General features: G+C 34.6%; 1 long non-coding RNA gene across 1 annotated transcript in view; it reads right to left on the bottom strand.

Moving 5' to 3' along the window:
- Positions 1-580: 580 nt before the first annotated feature.
- The window catches only part of LOC129144714 (uncharacterized), a 153,045-nt gene continuing 129,851 nt past the window's right edge, over positions 581-23,774 (bottom strand). Inside the window, exon 3 of the long non-coding RNA XR_008549177.1 lies at positions 581-654. This is a non-coding gene — a long non-coding RNA (uncharacterized LOC129144714). The remainder of the gene's footprint in view (positions 655-23,774) is intronic.

Raw genomic sequence — 23,774 nt, 5'->3', positions numbered from 1 at the left:
CACAAATAAGAAAATTAAATATAAAAGGGATAGATCTTCAATAAGTAATGATAAAAATAGAAAAGTTATAGCATAAAATGTATGTTAACAAAACTGAATCAAAAATAACACTTTCAAATAATTCCTAGTCAATAAAAATATTAAATCAGAACTTAAAATTTACCTCAATTAAAATTCAAATTCCAGATAACTTTGCATTATACTCTATCAGACAACAAGGACATGGAAATACAAACTCATGGGGAATTGGAGATAATAGAGAACTAGAGAAAAAACAAAGTAGAAAATTGGAATTCTTTAATGCTAATAAAAATTTAATTCCAAAACCAGATGTAAAAATTGATCCTATTCTCATTGACTAGAACATTGTGCTTATCTTACCTTTATTCTCCAGGTCAGGAATCTCGAAGTGGCTGGCCAGGGTGATTCTAATTCAAGATTTCTGTCTGGGCTGCAATCAAAGTGTCAACAATGGCACTAAGTCATATCAGGGCTCACCTGGAGGAGCGCAGGACGACATTCGAAAGTTCAGTCATCTGGCTGTTGGCAGGCCAGAGGGACTTGTTGGTTGTTGAAGGGAGACATCATTCCTTGACACATGGTTTTCTCAAAAAAGCTGCTCCCGACATAGTGCTTGCTTCTCCTGAATGATATCTGAGAGAGAAATATATGGGAAATAATCAAGAGGGAAGTCACAATATTCTAGAACATATTATTCAAAATGGCATCTCATCCTTCTGCAATATTCCCTTCATTAAAAAGCAGTGCTTATGTCAGTCTGTAATCAGTGAGAAGGGTTACACAAGTGTGTGAGTACCAGGAGGCAGAATTCCTAGGAGGCTATTCTAACGGCTGCCTAACGTGACAGATAAGGGAATTAAGAAAATTACAGGCAAGTTCATATACATCGATGCAAAATCCCTTTATAAAATAATAGTCATTTGACTGTATCAGTGTTTTAAAATAAAGCTATATCTTAGCCCTCCCCAGTGGCACAGCCGGTTGAGCGCCGCACTGTGAAGCTGTCCGCAGATTCTACAGCGGGGGTTCAATTCCCGGCTGGCCAGGGACATTCCCACATGGCGCCACAGCCCTTTCCTGTCTCTCCAGCTGCTCCCCTCAGCATTGTCTTCGGTCAGTCTGCCTGTTTCTGTTCCCCACTCTGTCTCTGGTGAATTCTCTCACACTCCTGTGCCTCTGACTGTACCCCAGTTCTTGTATAATAAATGAATCTAAAAAGAAACTTTATTTTAACCAAATTATACTTGTTCTGGAATACAATGGTGGTTTAAGCGTAAAACAATTATTGACTGCTTTGTAATTTACAACATTAAATATAGAGCATAAAGTTGGAGAAATAAACTGAACAGATGTAGAAAAAATCTTATGACAAAATTCAACATTTATTCATGAGAAAAACAGCAAATTAGGAATAGGAGAAAATTCTATAATCTTATAGCAAGTCATGCCAAAATTTATAGCGAATGTTCTATTCAATGGCAAAGAATCATTTTGTAAAATCAGTAAATAGACAAGGATAGCCATTATCATAGTATTCAGTATTTTCCTGGTATTCTTAAGCAGTTTCAGTAAGAAAATTACACAGATAGGAAAACAAGGAAAAAAACTTACTTCACATTAAGATTGCCTATACAAAGCTACTGACAATCTTTATAGCTAAAATATAATAATTTTGTTGAATATTACATCAATATAAAATCACATTTCTATACTATTACAGTAAATATAATGAAAACCATTAACTATTGAAGATACTATAACTATACAGGGATTAATTTTTAAAAGCACACACACACACTTTATAGCAAAAACTACAACTCTTTAAGATTGGTAAAATTTATTTGCATACATGGAAAACTATTCCATAATAAATTGAGCAACAAGTATATGTGTGTGTGTATGTATATATATGAAAAATATATATAAAATCATTTTATATGGAAATATTGCTTGTTCTAGCTCTAATGGTATTTTTTTTAAATTTTATTTTATAGAGGCATGTTTTATTTTATTTTATTTGTTTGTTTGTTTTGTTTATACATGCACTGGGTACAGTCAGAAGCGCGGGAGGGTGAGAGAATTCACCAGAGCCAGAGCAGGGAGAAGAGCAGGCAGAAGGACCGAAGTACACTGCTGAGGGGAGCAGCAGGCGGCAGGAGAGGTCTGCGCGCCATGTGGGACCCTCCTCTGGTGGCTGGGGAGCAGCCGGGGAGCAGCCGGGGATCGAACCGGCGCCGCAGAGGCCGCGGGCAGCTTCGCAACCCAGCGCTCAACCGCTGCACCACCGGGGAGGCCCATAGCTCTAATGGTATTAAGTAGACATTGTTTTATATAATAATTTTGAAAACCTATTAAGGCAATAAGGCACATTGAAATTACAAACAATTGGAGACATTCTAATGAAAAAATTCCTCTTGAATAAATATCTACTAAAAATAAAACAATGTAACTTTTTAAAAAAAACTTTTCTGGGGCCTTCCTGGTGGCACAAAGGGTTAAGCACTGCACTATGAAGTGATATGCAGCCTCTGCAGCACGAGTTCAATCCCTGGCTGGCGAGGGAGCAACCCACATGGCGAAGCAGACCTCTCCTGTCTCGCCCACTGCTCCCCTCAGCAGTGTGTTTCAGTTTGCCTGTTCTGTTCCCCACTCTGTCTCTGGTAAATCCTCTCACACCTCCTTCCCCATATCTCTGGCCTGTATCCCAGCTCTTGTATGCATAAATAAATAAATCTTTTAAAAAATAAAACCCTTTCTGAAGAATCAAATCTTGTGCTACAAAACATAACTTGAGGACATCATGGCAACCCAGTAGCAAATACATTAAAATGAAATAATGTGGGTTCAGTTCAATCTTAGTATTCAATAACCATTAGAGTTCTTTATTTTGTATGACAAGTATAAGAAAAAAAGAAAATCTAGAATTATGCTTTCACACTCCATTCAACTGAAGAAATTAATCACCTGAATTTAGTTCTGAATTACAGTCCATATTTTGTATCCTCTCCTTTTCTTTTTGTCCTTGCTATATAACCTATAATATATAGCCATAGATAAAAAAGGGGAAAAAAGGAGCAGCCTTTTGTGAACTGAAATGGAAGAGATTTACACTGTTATTTGTTCAGAAGTGTGTGAACAAAATGATTTAGTACTAAGGATTTGTGCAGAGATGTGTAACAGATTGACCTCACTTTGAAGGTGACAATTCAAGTAACTGGAAAAAAAAAATGACAGTGCATTTGTAGATTTATAATTACATGTTGTGAAAAATTTAATAGAATTAAGGTAAAATTTTTAGAGTGATACCCTTAAAATTTTGATTTCTCCTTTTTTTCCTTTTTTTTTTTTTGTTTGTATAGAATCTTACATTCTTTCACCATGTAAATGAAAAACAACATTACCATTGAAGCACATGTCCTAATGTATGTTAATGATGCAGAGACAAGTATTTTCTCATCTACTTAGTCACAGATAATTTTTTTTCAGGGAATTAGGGCTAGTTGAGCACTTTTCATATTGATAATAAATTAAGATTACATATTACTTCTCTTTGATTTTTCTTGACATATCATAATTGTTAGGATGCTAATTAGCAAATGGTGTATTTTGATTTTTTAAAGAACAGTCTCAAAGACCCCTGGCATATGGCACACGATCACAATAGTTGCATTATAAGTTATGAAAATGGAAGAATATGCACATAGTTAAAGTTACCTCAAGACAATTTTATTTTTTGAGGTAGAGGACAATGGTTTATCTAATCTTGGTAGAAATTTCCATCAAAATGGGAAATACAGTGGATTCTTCTGAAGTCTGAATTTAAGTTGAATCTGCCATCACTTTGACAAAGGTGAATTATTTTTATTCTATGAAGGTTTTTCTGCATGTTTGATTCACTGAAAATACATGAGTTGTGTGCTATCATTTCAGAAAGTCCTAGTCTCCTTGCATTCAGTGTCACGTTCTTTATTCCAGGTAGAGTAATTAAGCACTGTGTTAAAGTTTTATGTATAAGAATAACATTGTTAGAAATTATATAGAGCAACATTTATACTGTTTTACTAAAACTAAAACATTAAGAACAGTGAAATAGAAATCTTGCATATATACCTGACATGTAGTTGCCAAGCAATTACTAAAAATGTTCATAAATGGATTAATAACATCCTTTCTGCTTTTATTTATTTATTACATTAGCAGATATAGGTTTCATATTACAGTAGGATGGCTGTCTAAGAATTGCTTTGGAGTAGAACGTGAGGAAGGGGAATGTAATCTCTGGGTGACCGGTCACACATTAAAACACAGTAGTATAAAATGATACACAGAAATAACATGAGGCTATTGGCAACATGACTGACACATCCAGTGCCAGTTCTCTTCCTTCAGGAAGTCTCTCTTAGTCAATGTACTGTCCAGTTGGTATTGGAGTTAAGTCCCGGTGCCAACACAATCATCTTGAAAGGAAGAAACCTGTTGTGGGATAGACCAACAACAAAATCGGACGTTTATCAAAGACCCTTGGCACAGGGTGAAGGTAAGGAAGCTGCACAGTACAGAGGCTTATGAGAGGAAGAGAGAATGGATTGTTTGTATTCCTCTGTTTGGCTTGGTCAAGCTCTGTTTGCAAGTTCATTGATATTTCTAGAAGAAATGACCTCCTAGACTGGAACGAATTTAGCCTTTTGCTGCTGGTAACTTTTTTTTAAAGAACTAATTCATTAAAAACCAAAAATTTCCCTTTTACTCATTAAGAAATTTAAAACCTGACCATTTGAATGCTCATGTTTGAGTTTCCTCCATATAAGAAAATCTCAAACGTGACTTAAGACTTACATAAAGCCTGAATTTTCTTTTGTGGAAAGGGTTTAAAGAGTATTAAGCAAGTTGTCTAAATCCTTTTGCTGGGAAAGTAAAAGATATTAGAGTTGGCATGCCAAATGTGATTTTCATGGTTTTCTCAACAGCTTTATTCACCTTTATTCAGAGTGAATAGTGTTCCTGCAGAATTCATGTCCACCTACAACCTGTGAACGTGACCTGATTTGGAAACAGGATTTTGGCAAAAGTAATCAAGTTAAAATCAGGGTAGGCCCTGCATCCAGTATGAGTACTTCTTTGTAAGAAGGAAGAAATTTGGACACCAAGACACACACATACAGAGAATGCATAAGAGGACGGAGACAGAGATTAGCAGGACAAAGTCTATTACTGACAGAAACAAAGGAAGAATTCTTTCATTTCATAGAGATTTCAATAGAACCTGGTTCTGGTGGTTATTTAATTTTGAATGTCTTACCTTCAGAAATATGACACAAAATGGTTGTTTCAAGCTCCAAGTTTGTGGTAATCTGTTATGGTATCCCAAGGAAAGAAATTCATATTCTACTGCTTAGAAGTTGGGTGCTACTATAGCAAATACCTAAAAAATGTGAAAGCGGCTATATTCAATGCATGCAGATATTTTTCATTTGCACCAGGAAGTATGTTCTCTCAAAGGTAATGGGTAGAGTCTGGAAGCATCTAGAAGTACATGATAGTAACACCTAATTGCCTTGAAGGGACTATTGATAGAAATATAGCATTAAAGGTGATTATGGTGAGAACTCAAAAAGAAATGAAGATAACCTCATAAAAATCCTTATATATTAGAGAATACACATTTTGTCATAACAGAATGTTAGTGGAAACATGTCAATTACTGTTCTTTTTTTTTTTGTTGGAGGGGAATGAAATGGAAATGAGTAACAAGACTAGAAAATGAAGCAGCAGAATGCTTGGACCATTGTTATAAAGCAGCAGAATGCTTGGACCATTTTCTACTGTTGCAAGGTAGAAGTTATAAATGATTATCTTGGATATTTAGCTTAAATTTCTAAGCTAGGAATCCATAGTACACCTGATTTGTCTTCACAAATTGTGAGAGGAAGAAAGTTGTGAGTGGAAGAGAAAAATTGAGGTATGAACTGTCAAGTGAAAAGGAACCAGCACATGATTTGAAAAATCTTATCCCATCCAGATAGGATCAAGGGGACAGGGCTAAGGGTATAATTGAATAAAATTATTAAGGTAACAATTATGCATGTGATTAGGCATATCACTTACAGATCCACCAAACGTCTCACCTTAAGTCAGAAATAGTTTTCCAAGAAGGATCTGTAGAAAACCTTGGTATTTAATGGCCTGGGCCCCTTGACATTTGTAGATGAAATATTTTGAGAATTTTATACCAGCTGAAACATTGCCAGACTGAACTAAAAGGGACAGATGGGATGATTTCTGTTGTTTCAAAGCACCATGTTTGTTTTAATTTATTATAGTAGCCCTAGGAAACTAACCTCTAAAATGAGAAAAACTTCATCAGATGGTTTCACTTAGGTGTGAATGTTTCACTTCTAGAATAGAGGGGAGATGTCTGAGATTAGCTATATGTGACTTTTATAAAGTATGTGACTTTTGAAAAGTATCTCTAATGCCTGTATATTGCAAAATTGAGAAGTTAGACAGGAAGACACACTAAAAGTTAGACAGGAAGACACAATGGCTGACAACCTTTCTGGCAATATGGTATGTAGGCGAATTAAATGAGGAAATACGAGATGCTTATATATTAAACACATGGGCATGATTATCATTTCTAAATGGAGTTGTGTTCTATTACAGTGTTCTCGAAACTTTTTCAAAATGATTTCTGGTTTCATCAAAATGCCTTTTTTGATTTTTTTAAAGATTTATTTATTTATTTATTTATTTATTTATTTATTTATTTATTTATTTATTTATATAAGCACTGGGTACAGTCAGAAGCACAGGAGGGTGAGAGAATTCACCAAAGCCAGAGTGGAGAGCAGAACAGGCAGACTGACGAAGTACACTGCTGAGGGGAGCAGCGGGTGGCAGGAGAGGTCTGCACACCATGTGGGACCCTCGCCGGCGGGGCAGCCGGGGATGGAACCAGCACTGCAGAGGCTGCGGGTAGCTTCGCAACCCAGTGCTCAACCGCTGTGCCACCGGAGAGGCCCCCTTTTTTTATTTTTTGATTGAGATATTGGTATAGCTACATGGTCTCAGTGGCAAGTATTCAACTCTGCTATTGTAGGGTAAAAAAGCCATTAGCAATACATAAATGAGTGAAATGATTGTTATTTACAGGAAAAAAAAAAGTAGCACTGTGGATATGACCCATGGAACCCAGTTTGCTAACCTCTATTCTATATAACAATATAATGCTTTTGTCCTCTACCAGAGAGGTACATATAGACATCTAATCAATCTATTGCCTGCCTTTAAATTCAGTCTTATACTACATGTACATGGCATATGGCAGTAGCTGCATTACTAGTAGGCTCCAGATATTTTCAACATCGATCCTTTTTACACTCTGCTGCCCTGATATACAGTTCTTAATATGCTAGTAACCTGCAAAAATACTGTCATTGGATTGCTCCCTAAAAATAGAAGAAAGTTCAACCTCCAGTCCCCCATTTCTTGCTTTCATTAAAATTGCCCCCTTTATGCTCTTTAACACATCTTGCTAAATTGATAACTTCATATAGCCTCCTCTCTATGGTCATTCTTTTCCTTCTAATTTGACATGTCCATATTTATATCTAGCAGAAATGATACTTTTCCCATTTTTCTAAAGAAATTGCTTTTTTTTCTCCCAAATAGTTAGTAATTAGGAATATAAAAATATGTAAGGCCTTATATATAACCTAGGTTTACATACTAATCATTAATAAAATTGTAATAACTATTCAAGCAAGAATTTCATTCATATTGAGTTTTGAGCTCTGTGGCAACAACTGTTAACATACTTTAGTAGTGTAACCATGGCAGACACCATATATGGTTTTTATATGGTCTCAATGACAATGATCACTCAATACATTAAATGTATAAAGTCTACAGTTAACACAGTGATTTAAGAAAAATGTAAGTTATAAGTCATCATTACTATTTATATTTAGTAAAACGATTTATACTGTAAGAAGAAATGATCAGTACCTATTTGCAATAGTGAAACACCATAAATTTTCAGATATTTCACCTTTCCTTTTAAAATAAACAATATGAAATGCTTCTCTAGCATTAACTTTTCATAAACTGAAGAAAAAAGTACTTGAATTCATAGATAATAGTTATCTTCATGAATATAAATCATCAATAAATGGAAAATCAGACATAATAATAAAAACACAGTATAATGTCTGGAAAATTATTCCATTTTCCTGCTTTGTTTAGGCTTTTAATAATTACTTTATTCAGTAATGATACATGTTTTCCTATCCAAATGTGAATTATTTGAGGTTAGGATTTTGATAGTTGAGGTAGTTTCTGGTATCTGTATTAGAAATTAGTTTTAGAAGGTATAACAACATCAAAAGTCTATTAGATGCTACTATAACATATTAAACTATACTCTCAAAATATGGAACACATTTGTTAGTATCATTTGAGTATTTTAATACTAGCTTAACATGCACTAATTTAGTTGTAAATTGGATTTTCTACTGTATAAAGTAAAAGACACTTTTCAAAACAGTGTAAGTATATGTACATTTTCTAAGTTACACTTACCAAATACCTGAATTTATATACATGTTTTGTAAAGTGTGCTCTTAAGCTACGCAGGCAGCATGGCTGCTATTACAATGCCCCAGAGTTTTTGGTGGGGAAATATCTAGTTGAACAAAAAGAGCAGAAAAGTAAATAGTACATTGGAACAGTGTTGGCCAGGCACCCTGAAGCTAGGTAGTAGGCCAAATCTGAGAAAGTGTGGTCTTTGTACTGCAAGCCATAAAAGAACAACCTTACATGATTGTAGGAATGTGCCATGGACTCAAATATAAATGCAATAGCCTACTTAGAGCCTGTAGCTTTAAGAATCAAGAGATCTCATGTCAAAAATAAATATCTTCTCTTATAATGTTTTCTGAAACCAGCAGTGTCAAAATCTACCTGTTAATATCTATCATTATTACTGAATAGCTACTTAAATGGTTCTCAATTTTTTTTTTTTTATCAACCTGAAGGACTGAATGCCCTGAGGTTAGGCATTTAGTATTGGAGAATTCTCATTGCCACTTTCAAATGATTTTTTTTACTATTAGTGACTTATAAAACTCAAGAAATTGGAATTCAAAAACAATTGCAAAATAATATGTATGTGTAAACATAGAAGCTATAAAAAAAAAAAAAAATCACTTGTTAGGGGCCCCCCTGGTGGCGCAAGGGGTTAAGACGCAGCCTATGAAGCTGTTCGCAGCCACTACAGCAGGAGTTCGATCCCCAGCCAGCCAGGAAGTATACCACATGGCACAGCAGACCTCAATTATTATATACAAATATTGGCTGCTTTGGTGTAATTAGCGTAGTACTTGGCATACAACAGATATGTTTTAATTTTAGTACTTTCATTTTTTTCTCTTAACATGACATCTAGAACTATACTTAGAATTCAAGTTTCAATTTCACAAACCCATACTTAGAATCACCATTGTTGATTTGTATAATAATCCTGCTATTAATGCAGCAAACCTGTGAATTATTCTTTAGAAATATTTCTTCCTACTGGCTTAATTAATATGTCTAGTCACCATCTGAAACCATACTCTCACATGAATAGCAGCAGTAAGTCAGTGTTTTCACCCAGGCATGTTGTTAGTTAAATACATGGCTTATTATTTATAATCTCAACATGTTGGGTTAATTTCATTCTGAACATGTATAGTTCAAGTCTTGAACTTTTCTTCTCAATCTGTTACTATCCTTAAAAATGATTGTGTACTACATATATGACTGCAAATGTATCATTCATCTTTACAATGGATGGAGCTTGAGCCATAATAATCTCCCATCTGACTTGAGTATATTATCTGTATTAATTTTATATGGGATTTCAAACTTCATCATGATCCAACTCAGGATATCTGATGTAGATAATTATTCTGAGATTTGGAAAAATAAAAATAAAATAACTCCTGTTTTAAGTGTGTTTCCTGAGGAAAAGAGTCTGAGTCAGAGATTTTCATGCCTGTATTTTGTTAGGGACTGCTCGCAGGACTGATGCCTATTATGAAGTAAAAGAAGAAAGACTGGGTTGAGAAAAGATTGCAATACTATGCAGGCAGCTCAATCTGTGATGCCCTTATTTTAGACAAGGTGGTTGGGATTTCATACCCTTGCATTGACCAGATATGATCAGAACTTTAACTGAGAAAAGATTTCCTTTAAAAAAAAAAAAGTGATTTGCATTTCCCTGATTACAAGTGATGTTGAACATTTTTTCATATGCCTGTTGGCCATTTGCATTTCTTCTTCAGAGAAGTTTCTTTTTAGCTCTTCTGCCCATTTTTTGACTGGATTATTTTCTTTGTTGTTGTTGAGTCTCATCAGCTCTGCACAGATTTTTGTGATCAGTCCTTTATCATTGGTGTTGTGTGCAAAAATGTTCTCCCTATTGGTGGGGTTTCTCTTTGTTTTTGTTATGGTCTCTTTTGCTGTGCAGAAACTACCATGAGATACCATCTTACACCAGTGAGAATGGCACATATTAAAAAAACTAGCAACAACAAATGTTGGCGAGGGTGTGGAGAAAAAGGAACTCTCCTGCACTGTTGGTGGGAGTGCAAACTGGTCCAACCACTATGGAGAGCTGTGTGGAGATTTCTTGACCTACTAAACATAGAGCTTCCATATGATCCAGCAATTCCACTCCTAGGTATTTACCCAAAGGACACAGAAACATCAATTCCAAAGAATACCTGCATCCCTATGTTTATAGCAGCACTATTTACAATAGCTAAGCTTTGGAAACAGCCCAAATGCCCAAAAATAGATGACTGGATCAAGAAGATGTGGTACATATACACCATGGAATATTACTCAGCATTCAAAAAAAAGATAAACACATGCAATTTGCAGCAACATGGATGGCGCTGGAAGGGGTCATGCTCAGCGAAATAAGCCAGAAAGAAAAAGAAAAATACCGGATGGTCTCACTCATAGCAGGAATCTAGATAACTTAAATAAGGGACCAGGAAAATGAATAACTATAAGAAAGTGAAAATCAAAATCAACAAAAAACTATGAACCAGAGACACTTTTTTTTTTGGGGGGGAAGGGAGGGATTGGGGTCAGAATGGGGGGTTGTAATTGTATGGGGAATATAAAAAGAAAATGTATTATTTAAAAAAAAAGAAAACCACTGCAATTTCATATTTGAGCCAACCAATAAAGTACCCATCAACCTTTTATAACTTCAACAAAAAAAAAAAAAAAAGGATGGGAAACATGTCCTTAAGAAAGATTTTCCTAGGTTATAAAACTGAGAAGGGATTTTTAAAAATTTGTATCTTACAGGGATAGAAAAAATTCTAAATGAAATATTCTAGGGAAAGTAAGATCAGGAACCTAGGACAGGATGAAAACTGTCTAAACTTTAGTCCAGGTGAGGGAAATGTTCACGTTTTCTTGTTCTCAACAGTAGCAATGTGTTGGTCATGTAACATTAAATACCATGTGCATATTAAAAAAAAAAAGTGAGACACTTTTCTTCATTGAAGGGCAGTTGTTGGAGAATGAATACCTCAGTGCTAAGAGGTATGCAAACAGCACCTAAAATATATACCATATAGTATCTACTGCACTTTACCTCTTGTGCCACTAAGATTCATTTGCTTTATAAATGGGTAACTTTGAACAGATCCTCAGGGATTATGATTTATCTTTATCCTTGGAGAAACTTACAGAAGACTGACTGGTGGGACAAGTTATAAGCTACCCACTACAGTCTGTCTTAGCACTAAAACTATTGCTCATCTGTCTTCCCTATTACTCCTTCTAATCTCCCCACCTTGATTTAGAAACTAGGTGCATTTCTTGTGGAGTGACCCAAGTCTTCATGTCTGAAAGTTTTGTATCCACACTCAGCATGTCTTTTTCACACTGTATCTGCTCTATTTGTCAATTTCACATCAAATATGGATAGAGGTTTACCCACAGATGCTTGCATGATTGCCTGCTTAGCAAACAAACTCTTCTTGGCCCTGTAGTATAACAGCATCTTACCTTCTCTTAACACTTCAGGTAATAGAAAATCAGTTTCAAATCAGGCCCTGTGTTCCACAGATCTTGAAATGCCCAGGTATTCTCTACTTCTTTTTTATTCTATGCAGTTAACTGAATAAATAGCCACAGGAGCCACTGAGGAAGGAATGTGGTATTATTTCCTTTTGCTGTGGTCTTGCAGAGTTCTTATCCTGGGGAAGCATTTCTCAGTCAATTGCTTAGAAGTCGGAAAATTGACCCAGCATATTAGATACCTTTAGGGGTAAGCTGCTCTACAATTCTGGTTATTCAACCTTCATTTCTTTCTATTGCATAGAATGAATAACACCTTTGAAGCCTGTCTATCTTGTTCCTAGGGTTACTGTGTTCTATTAACCATCTCTACAACTCTACCTTAGACAACCCTTGCTGCCACCTGACTTGAACACCCATTCAGTAATTACACCCACTATTATTTGACCTTTATTATTAGGGGACTCAGTTCTGTTACAGCATCTCCTACTCTCATCCCTATCCTATAGTGATAGACCCCATTGAGGTTCTCGACAAAGTCACTGTGTTTTTCCTGAAGTATTCCTTATTACTGTAACAAATGGAGTGAACTTTGGACTCTGAGATGAGTCAGATAGTGAGTTTTCTGGCATTATGTGTGTATCTATTCTAGTATACCAGCTTCTTTGAGCCAAATATTTCTTCTTCTTCTCTCTGCTATCCGAGTTCTAGCATTTCCATTTCTCAAAGTATGAGTCATCAATTACTATTGGCTCCCAAGAGCCATTTTAGCCTTGTGATAGCACCATGGCCTGGGGTCTTATCATTGTGTTCAATCCCGAGAGTACTTCCAGACTGCTAAAATCTCATATATCCAATGTTATATAAACTAGTGTCCTTGATCCACCACCTTCAGGGTCCATTTCTAAGTATATCTTTCTGCTCCTGCCTGCCCATGTACTGCAGCTCTTCTAGTTTATATCCACCTTTCTCCTGTAGCAGATCTAACATTTTGCTATCCAAATTATATTGCCACCTAATGCTAGTTATTTGTCTAGTGGCCCAGATTAAAGATGAGGATCAAGGTTGGAGGGAAGAAACAAGTTGACTATTAAGACAAGACTTCTGTACCATGTTATGAAAGGAGGGAATATTCATTTAACTGAAAGAAGTGGGTCACTTCTGTAAGTCCAGAGGTCTCAGGAGACCTTGGGTATTAGAATTTTGAGTATGACAAGTCAATGCTTCTATCCCATATCTTATGCTCACATTCCTTCTCAGTGAAAATGCTGACTTTAACTTATTATTTCTACTGACTTTATAATTAAATTCTGGTGAGATCTTCCATTGTTTCTGCTCTCTGATTGCAGGAAATAATTGTCTCCTTAATCAGTCCCAAGGGGACCCTATCACCTTCACATTTTATCTTAATGATGATCATTTTCACCCTTCACCGAAGTATATATAGCTCTCTTAAATAATTATTTAATCCCACAATCCTTATGTTTTTTCTCCAAACCTCACAAACATCTCAAATATTTTCTCTGCCAGTGCATTAATTTACCTTGGCATACCATGCCAGTTTATCACCAGCAAAAGCTTCAATAGCTTCATCACTACTGCATGCCTAGGATTATCAACACTTCTACCTCAAAGCTATCTTAATTGCTAGCTGACTGACTAACAGATTAATGTCCAAATCCCATACAGAATTTGCTTCATAGGATGATTTTCAGTACCAACTCTTATAGATCAGAGTCCACAGGAAGAAGATCTCTATATATAAATCAATTATTCCAATGTAATCTTGTACCTATGATCTGTTAGAGGGCTAGGATGGTAAGATTGAAATAAGAACATTTAAATTTACCACAAAGGCAACAGAAACATCAGTCAATTCTTTAGGAGAATGTCAAATTGGGATGGTTTTTCACTTACTTTGTATGTACATGTTGGATGCAGGTTGCCCTCAAGACAGGGCATGTCTTTGGAGAAAGCTGCCCATTGGCCAAAGGAATTCTTAGTTGTGACATATTGGCCTGGTCCTCGCCTAACAGTGTGGGAACGAGTGTCTCAGTCTACATGGGGCCATCTGGGCAGTATGGTACGGCACCTGATCCTAATCTCATGAAATTCAAAATACAACAGGATTAAATTTCCATGGATGGAAAATGTGACATAGTAGGGTGATATAATGAAGTATAGTGTCAATTACATTTTCAGCAATATGGTAAAGATACATTCGGTAAAATGTTTAGAAGTGTCAAATATATACCTCTACACAACTTTAAATTTGCTGATAAAAGTGTTCTATTTTACATTCACCTATTTTATTGCATACTGAAGTAATAACAATGATCATGCTCTCAGCTTCAGTTAATAGACAACTCAAAAAGTGTCAGAAATAATGTAGATATGTATTACTTTACTTAACTGTGAAGTATGAAACAAGCATTTTAAAGGTTAGTTCAAAAATTAATCATATCAACAGGGGACTTGATTCTTCTATATTTTCTCTCTTCTTAGTCATACTCCAAGCACTGCATCTTGACAAATGTATCAAAGCAGGAAGAAGTGCAAAGGGGGGAAATGCTTGTCCTTTTTTTACAGTTACATCAAAATAATTAAAAAAAAAAAAATCCTAAGCCACTTAGGCCTATTGTCCAGGAAATTTTCACCTAATTACATCTAGAATTTTAAAGAAGGATGATATTTCTATAGGTGGCTTAGATAACAGATTATCTAGAATATGGCATATAGTCCCCTCCCCCCTCCACCAATGAAACTAGTATCTATAAGAAAGGAAAAGGGGGCCTCCCCTGGTGGCACAGGCAGTTGAGCACAGTGCTGTGAAGCTGTCCACAGCCTCTGCAGCACCAGTTCAATCCCAGCCAGCCGGCGAGGGTCCCTCATGGTGCGGCAGACCTCTCCTGTCTCATCCACTGCTCCCCTCCGTGGTGCTTTCCGTCTGTCTGCCTGTTCTGTTCCCTGCTCTGTCTCTGGTGAATCCTCTCACCCTCCCACACATCTGGCCTGTACTCTGGTTCTTGTATAAAATAAATAAATCTTTAAAAAGAAAGAAAAAGAAAGGAAAAGGGAAATAGGCATTGGATAGGCAACAATTTTTTTTTTTTTTTTTTTGCCATAGCTACTGTGAGGGAATAGGTTCATGTATAAATCAAGATGTGGAGGATGAGATGCTCACATTTAAGGAATGATGGAAGAAGTGGGCAGGACTGTATTAAACAAAATTGTATTAACTCACAAAGGAACTTTTTTTTTTTCAGATATTGAAAACACTACTTTTGGTAAGATTGAGTAAATTCTTGGTGATCATTATATGGCATACTACTAAATACTTTATACTAAATATACTCTTAGATTCTCATTATTTCAATGTATGGAATGGAATAATAACCATTAAAAATAATGACACACCATTTTCGCTTCAATATTGTTTTTGTTTGTTTGTTTGTTTTATATAAGCACTGGGTACAGCCAGAAGTGCGGGAGGGTGAGAGAATTCACCAGAGCCAGAGTGGGGAACAGAACAGGCAGACTGACGAAATACATTGCTGAGGGGAGCAGGGGGTGCAGCAGGAGAGGTCTGTCGCACCATGTGGGACCCGCGCCGGTGGCCAGGTATCAATCAGGTGCTGCAGAGGCTTCAGGCAGCTTCATAACCCAGCGCTCAATGGCTGTGCCACCAGGGGAGGCCCCTATATTGCTTTTATAGTCTTTTACTGAAGTAATTTTTTCCTATTAAGTATTTAAACTATTTTGTTATTTCAGGAAGATGACAGATGATTTATTACTGGGCACCTACTATTCTTGCTTTTCTTTGTCCTATAATACATATACATAAACACACTTTGTAACACTGTACTTTGATATAGGGAAAGTCTTTAATTAAGGCAGATATATTCTAAAGGAATTGATTGCATTCAAATAAATTAATTAATCTTATGCTGCTTTTTTTTTTAAGATTTATTTAAATCTTCACCAGAGACAGATTCACCAGAGACAGAGCCAGGAACAGGCAGACTGATTAAATACACTGCTAAGGGGAGAAGCGGGCAAGCCAGGAGAGGTCTGCCATGCTATGTGGGATTCTCGCCAGCCAGCTGGCTGGGATTGAACCTGCGCTGCAGAGGCTGCAAATAGCTTCGCAGTGCATTGCTCAACCGCCTCTGTGACCAGGGAGGCCCTTATCCTGCTTCTTTAACTTTTCTTTCACCATCTAAGTTTGCTAAGGCAAATTTTACTTTCTATTGAAAGCACAGGGGCCTGCAGCATTTTGGCTTGCGTTTTTTAATAACTCTGTACCCTTTCAACATTACTCCTTGTTCTTTTGGCTCTTGTTTCTTTGCTGTGGTAACTCAACTACATTCACTGCAGGGTGGCAGCAACTTTTTCACCTAAAGACTTTTCTCAGTTTAACTTGCTAAGTGAGTAACCCATAAATTCAAGGTCAACCTCTTTTACCTAAGATTTTGTATTTTTTTCCAGATCTTTAATCCTTTGAATAATCTATATTTTCAAAAATTAAACCAAATATTCAGAAATAGTTGCTGTTCCATAAAAACATCTTTCTAAAAGAAATAATTTTATATACCATTAAATTTCAATCTAGACATTTTCAATAAAAAGTAATTGCTACTATATACTTTTTCAATTTTCTTTCTGGAAAATACTTAAAGACTATTTACAATGTTACATTTTTTAGGTTAATGATTATATTTTCATCTCACAAGGTTAAGATATAAATGTACATATGGATATACCATATTTAATTTGAATAGTGATTAACATGAACTTTTAAATTTAAAATATGTCATGTGTTAATTCATTCAGTACTTTACTCATCACCCATGCAAGAGGCAAATATTTAGATTTCGAAGAACTGTAATGTTAAGTGCAAATTAATGTGGAAATTTCTACTGTGGAGATTCATTTTCAAGCTGCCATCTACTAAAACAATCTTCCATCTACTTAAGTTTATGCAATGATTATTTTCATCATGCCTGGATACATTTTCACAGTGTACTCTTCCAGAATATTATGATTATCATTACTAAAACAAACTGATTTTGGACTGTTTACCCTAAAGATCAGTGAGACTCATTGAAGAATTTTAGGCAAAAGTAACATAATCTAGTTAAATAATTCCTGTGTCACGCTAGAGGATAGAACAGAGAAGAAAGTTCTGTGTCTTCAGTAACGAGAACATATAGGGAATAACATTAGTTCAGCAATGATTGAATATTCCAAAGCTTAGATGCCTGGGAGGTGCCTAAAATTTTCTTACATTGTACAGTTTCAGAGCAATATTTACGAATTGAGGAGTTCAATCTTCATTTAGGCATACTGTACTGATTTGTGGGCAACAAGAAGTAGAGCACAATAACAATGGAAGTGCTCAAGTCAGACCACTTGTGTGTGTACCTAGTTCTTTCATTTACTTGTTCAGTGAATTTAGGATATAAACTCTCCCTCTAAGCCCATTTATCCATCTGTAAAATGAAGAGAATTTGAGTCATCATCTGATTATCCATCACACATGAAGTGACAGTAAATACTAAATTGGATTAAATTAAGAAGCCTTATAATGATGTTGGGCAGAAATGTCATTGTTATAGTTGTAACCGTGAATTTATTTTTTGCCTTACACTTCTTTCCTAGATATGAACTCTTTTACTGAAACAAATGTGACCAAACCTTTTCATGTTTTTTTTTTTTTTGCATTGAATCATGTTTTCTTCATGTCTTTGCTATTGCTACTTTATCTACAAAACAAATCTTTAAGTTATAAATTCTATGTAAGAAATCTGATACATTCTGATAACATTAATTCTGGCAACTTGACCTCCAATCTTGAAAGGGTAGGCATATATATTGATGAGATTTTCCTACCTTGACACTAGTTCTCTTAGAGGTTTGTGCTTATGATTTTTTTCTTTTGCAGTTGAGATTCTCTGTATCACCTATCTGTGTCTCCAAGTTTGAGGGGTGTGTTTTTCCCTGTAACCTCACTTCTCTTATAGACCTAGAATAATTTTTGGTTTTTCAGTTTGTTCTTAGTTTTAATTTGCTGTCAGGCTGAGCTTAGGACTTCCAAGCCCCTTACATTCTAGACAGGAAGCTGAAAGTATATTCCCTTTTTATAGATCAATTATGGCAAAGTATTTGGAACAATTGCATCTTAATAGAGCTTAAGTAATAAGGCAGAACTAAATTGAGTTGAAATGAAAAACATAAACCTGAAAGGTAACTGTTGGTTAATGATACAGAACACAAAAAGGTTAAGACCCAGAGCTTGTTCAAAGCAAAAGGATTACATTCATGATATAAACTCTAAACATAGTAGGTTTGGAAGGAAAGTACCTCAACATATAAAAGGATATATATGACAAGTCCACAGCTAACATCACACTTAATGGTGAAAGGTTGAAAATTTTTCCTCTAAGATCAAGAAAAAATTAGTACTTTCACTATTCCTATTCAAGATAATACTAGAAATTATAAGCAGGGTACTAAGATGAGAAAAGCTAATAGATGGCATCAGAATTGGAAAATAAATAAAATTGTCTCTATTTACAGAAGACATGGTTTTATATATATGAGACTACTAAAAACTGAGAGTTCTAATTTACAAAGTCAGTAAAGTTGCAGGACACAAAATTAATATGCAATGTTTCTATACACTGACAACAAATCATCTGGAAAAAGAAACAAAGATCATCAAAGACAATAATATAATATGCTTAGGAATAAATTTAACCAGGAGAAGAAAGATCCCTACAAGGCATTGATGAGAGAGACTGAAGAAGATGCAAATAAATTGAAAGGTATCTTTTGTTCATAGATTGGAAGAATTAAAATTGTTAAAAATGTACCAAAACTATATATAGGGTCATTACATATGTACCAATTCCAATAGCATTATTTATAAGATTAGAAAAACAATCCAAAAACTGATATGGAAGCATGATATTCCACAAGTAGCCAAAACAGTGCTGAGAAAGAAGTCCCTAGGGAAAGCATCACATTTCCTAAGTTGAGCTATGCTACAAACTATAATAATCCAAATAGTATGATATTAATATAAAAAGAGGCAGAACAATGAAGCATAATTAAAATCCATGTGTATACAGTCAACTAATATTTAACAAAGGATACTCAATGGGAGTATCCTTTGAGTATCCAAGAATACTCAATGGGAAAAATAGTTTAATAAATGATGCTGGGAAAATGGAGTATCACATGTAAAAGGAAGAAACTGAACCATCATCTTAACACCACTTACAAAAGCTTACTCAATATGGATTATATAAGGCCAGAAACCATGAAGCTCATAGAAGAAAACATAGGTGGAAGTTCCTTGACATGATCCTGGTAATTACTTTGACAACAAACACTGAAAGTGGAAATCATGTTAAAAGAAAAGCCAAGCAAAGCAGAACAAAAAAAGAAAAGAGGGAATATATGCAAACTATGTATTTGATAAAGGTTAATATATAAAACATATAAAAAGACATTAAATTCAACAACCAAAATATAACCATCCAAATTTAAAAAAAAAAGGGACAAACGATCTGAACTGACATATTGTGCAAAAAGATTAAAAAAAATGACTAATAGGTACATGAAAAGGTATTCAGCATCAATCATTACTACACAAATGCAAATCAAAGGCAAACTGAGATATCACTTTAACCCTATTACAATGACTATAATCAAAAAGGCAAGAGAGAATGAGAGAATGAGAAATAAAGGGACCCCTTGTGCACTGTTACTGGCATTGTAAATTGCTGCAATCATAATGGAAAACTATGTGGTGATTCCTCAAAATTTCAAAATAGAACTACCATACTATCACCAATTCCACTTCTGGATGTGGAATATGGGGATGGGGAAGGGAGGGTATCATAACAAATTATATTGAATATATATGTGTATGTGCATGTATGTACTGATTTACTATATAAAAGCATTTCTTATAGATTGTGATAAAAAGTTTTGAAGTCACTAGAGTAATTTACATATGAAAATTTTATGTTTTATTTAGCTTCCAGACTAGAAACAATTTAAAAGCATTTTTATCAAATAATAAAATCAAAATAATCTATATGGAAGGAATTTCACATACTCAACTTGTCCATACCCATCTCATATAAAAAAAATGAAATACATGTAGGCATCCTAAATATAATTTGCCTAAATAATAGTCTGTTTTAATTAGCTGTGACATCTTATTCAAAAATTATTATAAAATGATCAATATCATTTTGTGCAAAATCAATTCATTAGTAGGTGGCAGAACTAATAACTAAAGCAAAATGTCATTTTTAACACAAAACAATAATTCTATGAAACTTTCAAGATTATTTTAACAAACTGACTGAAATACTTTTAAAATCAATGTAACTGAAATCTCTGTTGAAAATTTGCATTATGTCCTATTAAATATCTCAAAACTATAAACTCTTATTTCAATTATTTTCTAGAACTTGAAACATTAATTATAAATTTCACTTTTCTAGATAAACTACCTGCAAATAAGTATTATTATTCAGAGAATATTCTTGATAATACATTTCCATATATTCATATTTTGCAATTGCAAGGTTACTTTTTAAATTTAAGACATTTAATTGAGGAAAATGGCAAAATTTGGCCTATTATCAAATGAAGCAAAGAAAAAACATATGGAGTTAATTATAATATATAGTTTTCATTTTATTTTAGACAATGACTCAGCATGCAGAAATTTCAACATTCTTTGGCAACCAATGGATTATCAGAATCAAGGTATTCACTTAATAATATGTCAATGTGGAATGAGATGTGTATTTAAGTAAATATTTTCATTTTTTCAGGGTAAAATGACTAATACCACTAATTAAAATTTGATGTCCTTTGTTAATTTAATTATCAAATAAGTAATTATATTTATAGGTCAATAGTTCTGAACTGAATTGTTGGTGGCTCAGCTTGAAGTTGTTACTTACAGAAGAGAAAACTAAATGCATAATTGAGGACCAACCATGTTTCTTCTTGAACTGTACTGGCCATTTGATCTAATTCTAGAATAGGTCATGTTTATTCACCAAACATTAGCAGTTGCCTATGCTACAGAAGGAATGCAAAAGAAAAAAAAAATATGATTGTCAGTGCATCTTGAGATAATAGGTTTCCTTATTAGTATTTTGCATCTAGCTGTGATGTCTGAAAGAGATTGAACATAGTTCCTAATTGTGCTGGCTGAATCCCTGCACATATGACCCTTCGGTGTCTACAGCCAAAGCCATGTATAAAATCATAATAGCTGTTATTCAAAGTGTTTCTTTATAAAATTGTATGAAGATTTTTTAACATGATGTTTAATTTTGTCCTCTTAATTTAGGACACAGCTCAGTGTAGGCTATTTGAACTTACAATTTTTCTTGGGATTTTCAAAGGAAATTTAGTTAATCTTTTTTCTGCATCAGTGATGAGAGAATGGGGACAATTAAGCTTTGGAAGCCATAGAAGCTGTTACTTAGTATTTTCTGACAGATTTTAAAAAATGGCATAAATTATAAATGAAATAAAAATATAAATTAATACAGACACAGAGATACCTTATGAGAAAACAAATAGATATATGACTGAGATAATTTATGTAGGGGCAATACATTTTTTAATAGAATTTCTATTTACAGAGATAGCTAGTTATGTGAACCATGCCTAAAAATATTAGAAAACAAATTCAGTTTTAGTATCTTTGTTATTTTTGTGCTATTAAAAGGTAAAGGCATGGATTAGATAGCTTCTTATCAGAGCGATACAACAGATTTTTTAATAAAGATTTATTTTTATTTATTGATGCATACAATAACTGGGGTGTAAGCCAGAGGTGTGGAGGATGTGAAGATTCACCAGAGACAGGGTGAGGCGCAGAAAAGGTGTATCTACCAAAATGCACTACGGAGGGGAGCAGTAGATGAGACAGGAGAGATTAGCTCCCTGGGCAGGCATTGAACTCATGCTTCAGTGGCTGGCAATAGCTTGATAGTGCTGAGACTTTAACCACTGCACCACCAGGGAGGCCCCTCAACAGACTCTTATACAAAGAGATTACGCTAGACCTTGCTTTGTATAGTAGGGTACTATCGAAGTGGAGAGTAAGTAAATTAAGAATTAGAAATATGTGTGCCATAGCCATAAGCTCATTCATTGATCAGAATTTGCTGTATAATATGGGACTACAAAACCTGTAAACTTAAAATTGCATGCATACATTTTGTTCATTTTCCGTAAATTGGCTATTAGTGTTGAATTCAGATGTGTTTTTTTTTTTTTTTTTTCCTGAGCTAACCCAGGTTTGGATGGTCTAGCTTGAAGTCATACACATATTTTTGTTCAGCTTCAATGCTAGAAAAACTGGCTAATTTATGAAGGTTTCAGGTAGGCAGACTGGGATGATACTTTTTTCCCCTAGTTTCCCCATGTTATTTATATGAAATGTAACAGAATCACTATAACTGCCTAGAAATATAAAGAATTTTAAGAGATTATGAACAACTATATGGACTATCCATATATTGGACAATCTAGAAGGAATTGACTCTCTTAGAAACATACAACATTCCATGACTGAATCAGGAAGAAACAGAAAATAATAAACTGATCATCTCAATTACATTGAAACATTAAAGAAAGGCCTTACCCAAAACAAAAGCATGTGCATGACAAGATGGCTTTAATAGTGAATTTCAGTAATCAAATGTTCAAAGAAAAAATGATATCTATCCTTCTCAAACTCCTCTAAAAATAATTGAAAAAGAAGGAAAGCTTGCAAACACATTTTATGAAGCTACTATTACCCTGATTCCATCCAGAAAAGGATCTTAAAAGAAAGAAAATTTTAAGCCAATTTCTCTGATGATCATAAATGAAAAAATCCTCAAAAAATACTAGAAAACCATGAATTTGTTATACATTTAAAGAATCTTATGCCATGAATAAAACTGAGTCCAGGGATACAATGTTGGTTCAACAAAGACAAAATAATAAATATATCATATCAACCAATGGAAGGGGAAAAATCACATAATCATCCCAATAGATGCAGAAAAAGCACTTGAAAGATACATATATAAAAAACCCATATTCAAGCCTTTGGTCTCTACTTGCTTCTAACTTGCTACTTTCCAAAGCATGTAGCATGTCCTTGTGGTAGGGTACTAACAAGGGACATGTTAATAAAGGTAATAAGTTCAGTTTAGCAGGTTACTGCTGAAGGGTGACAATAAGAGATTCAATCTGACAGAGTCAAGATGAGACTTCAGGAGAGCCCTTTATGATCTCATTTAACTTTATCTCCTTGGACTATACCCATACCCAAATAAACTTAATGTGTGATTCATACATCAATCTATGGATTTTGGTGTCACATAATTAGTCCATGGCACAACATGCTAAGAACTAAGTGAGATATTCTCTCTCTCTCTCTCTCTATCTCTCTCTCTCTCTCTCTCTCTCTCTCTCTCTCTCTCTCTCTCACACACACACACACACGCACACACTATCCCAGCAAAATAACTAGTTATACTGAAATAACTAGTTATTTTGAAATAAGTCAGAAATGCTGAAGAAAGTTTACCTATCATTAATATGTATTATAATCATCATATTGTATCATTCAG

This window comes from Talpa occidentalis, unplaced genomic scaffold (assembly GCF_014898055.3).
Source record: "Talpa occidentalis isolate TD23 unplaced genomic scaffold, MPIMG_talOcc4v2.1 talOcc4.6, whole genome shotgun sequence".
Classification (NCBI taxonomy): Eukaryota; Metazoa; Chordata; class Mammalia; order Eulipotyphla; family Talpidae; genus Talpa; species Talpa occidentalis.
The sequence above is the reverse complement of the archived record's forward strand: the minus strand, read 5'-3'. Positions and strand labels throughout refer to the sequence as shown.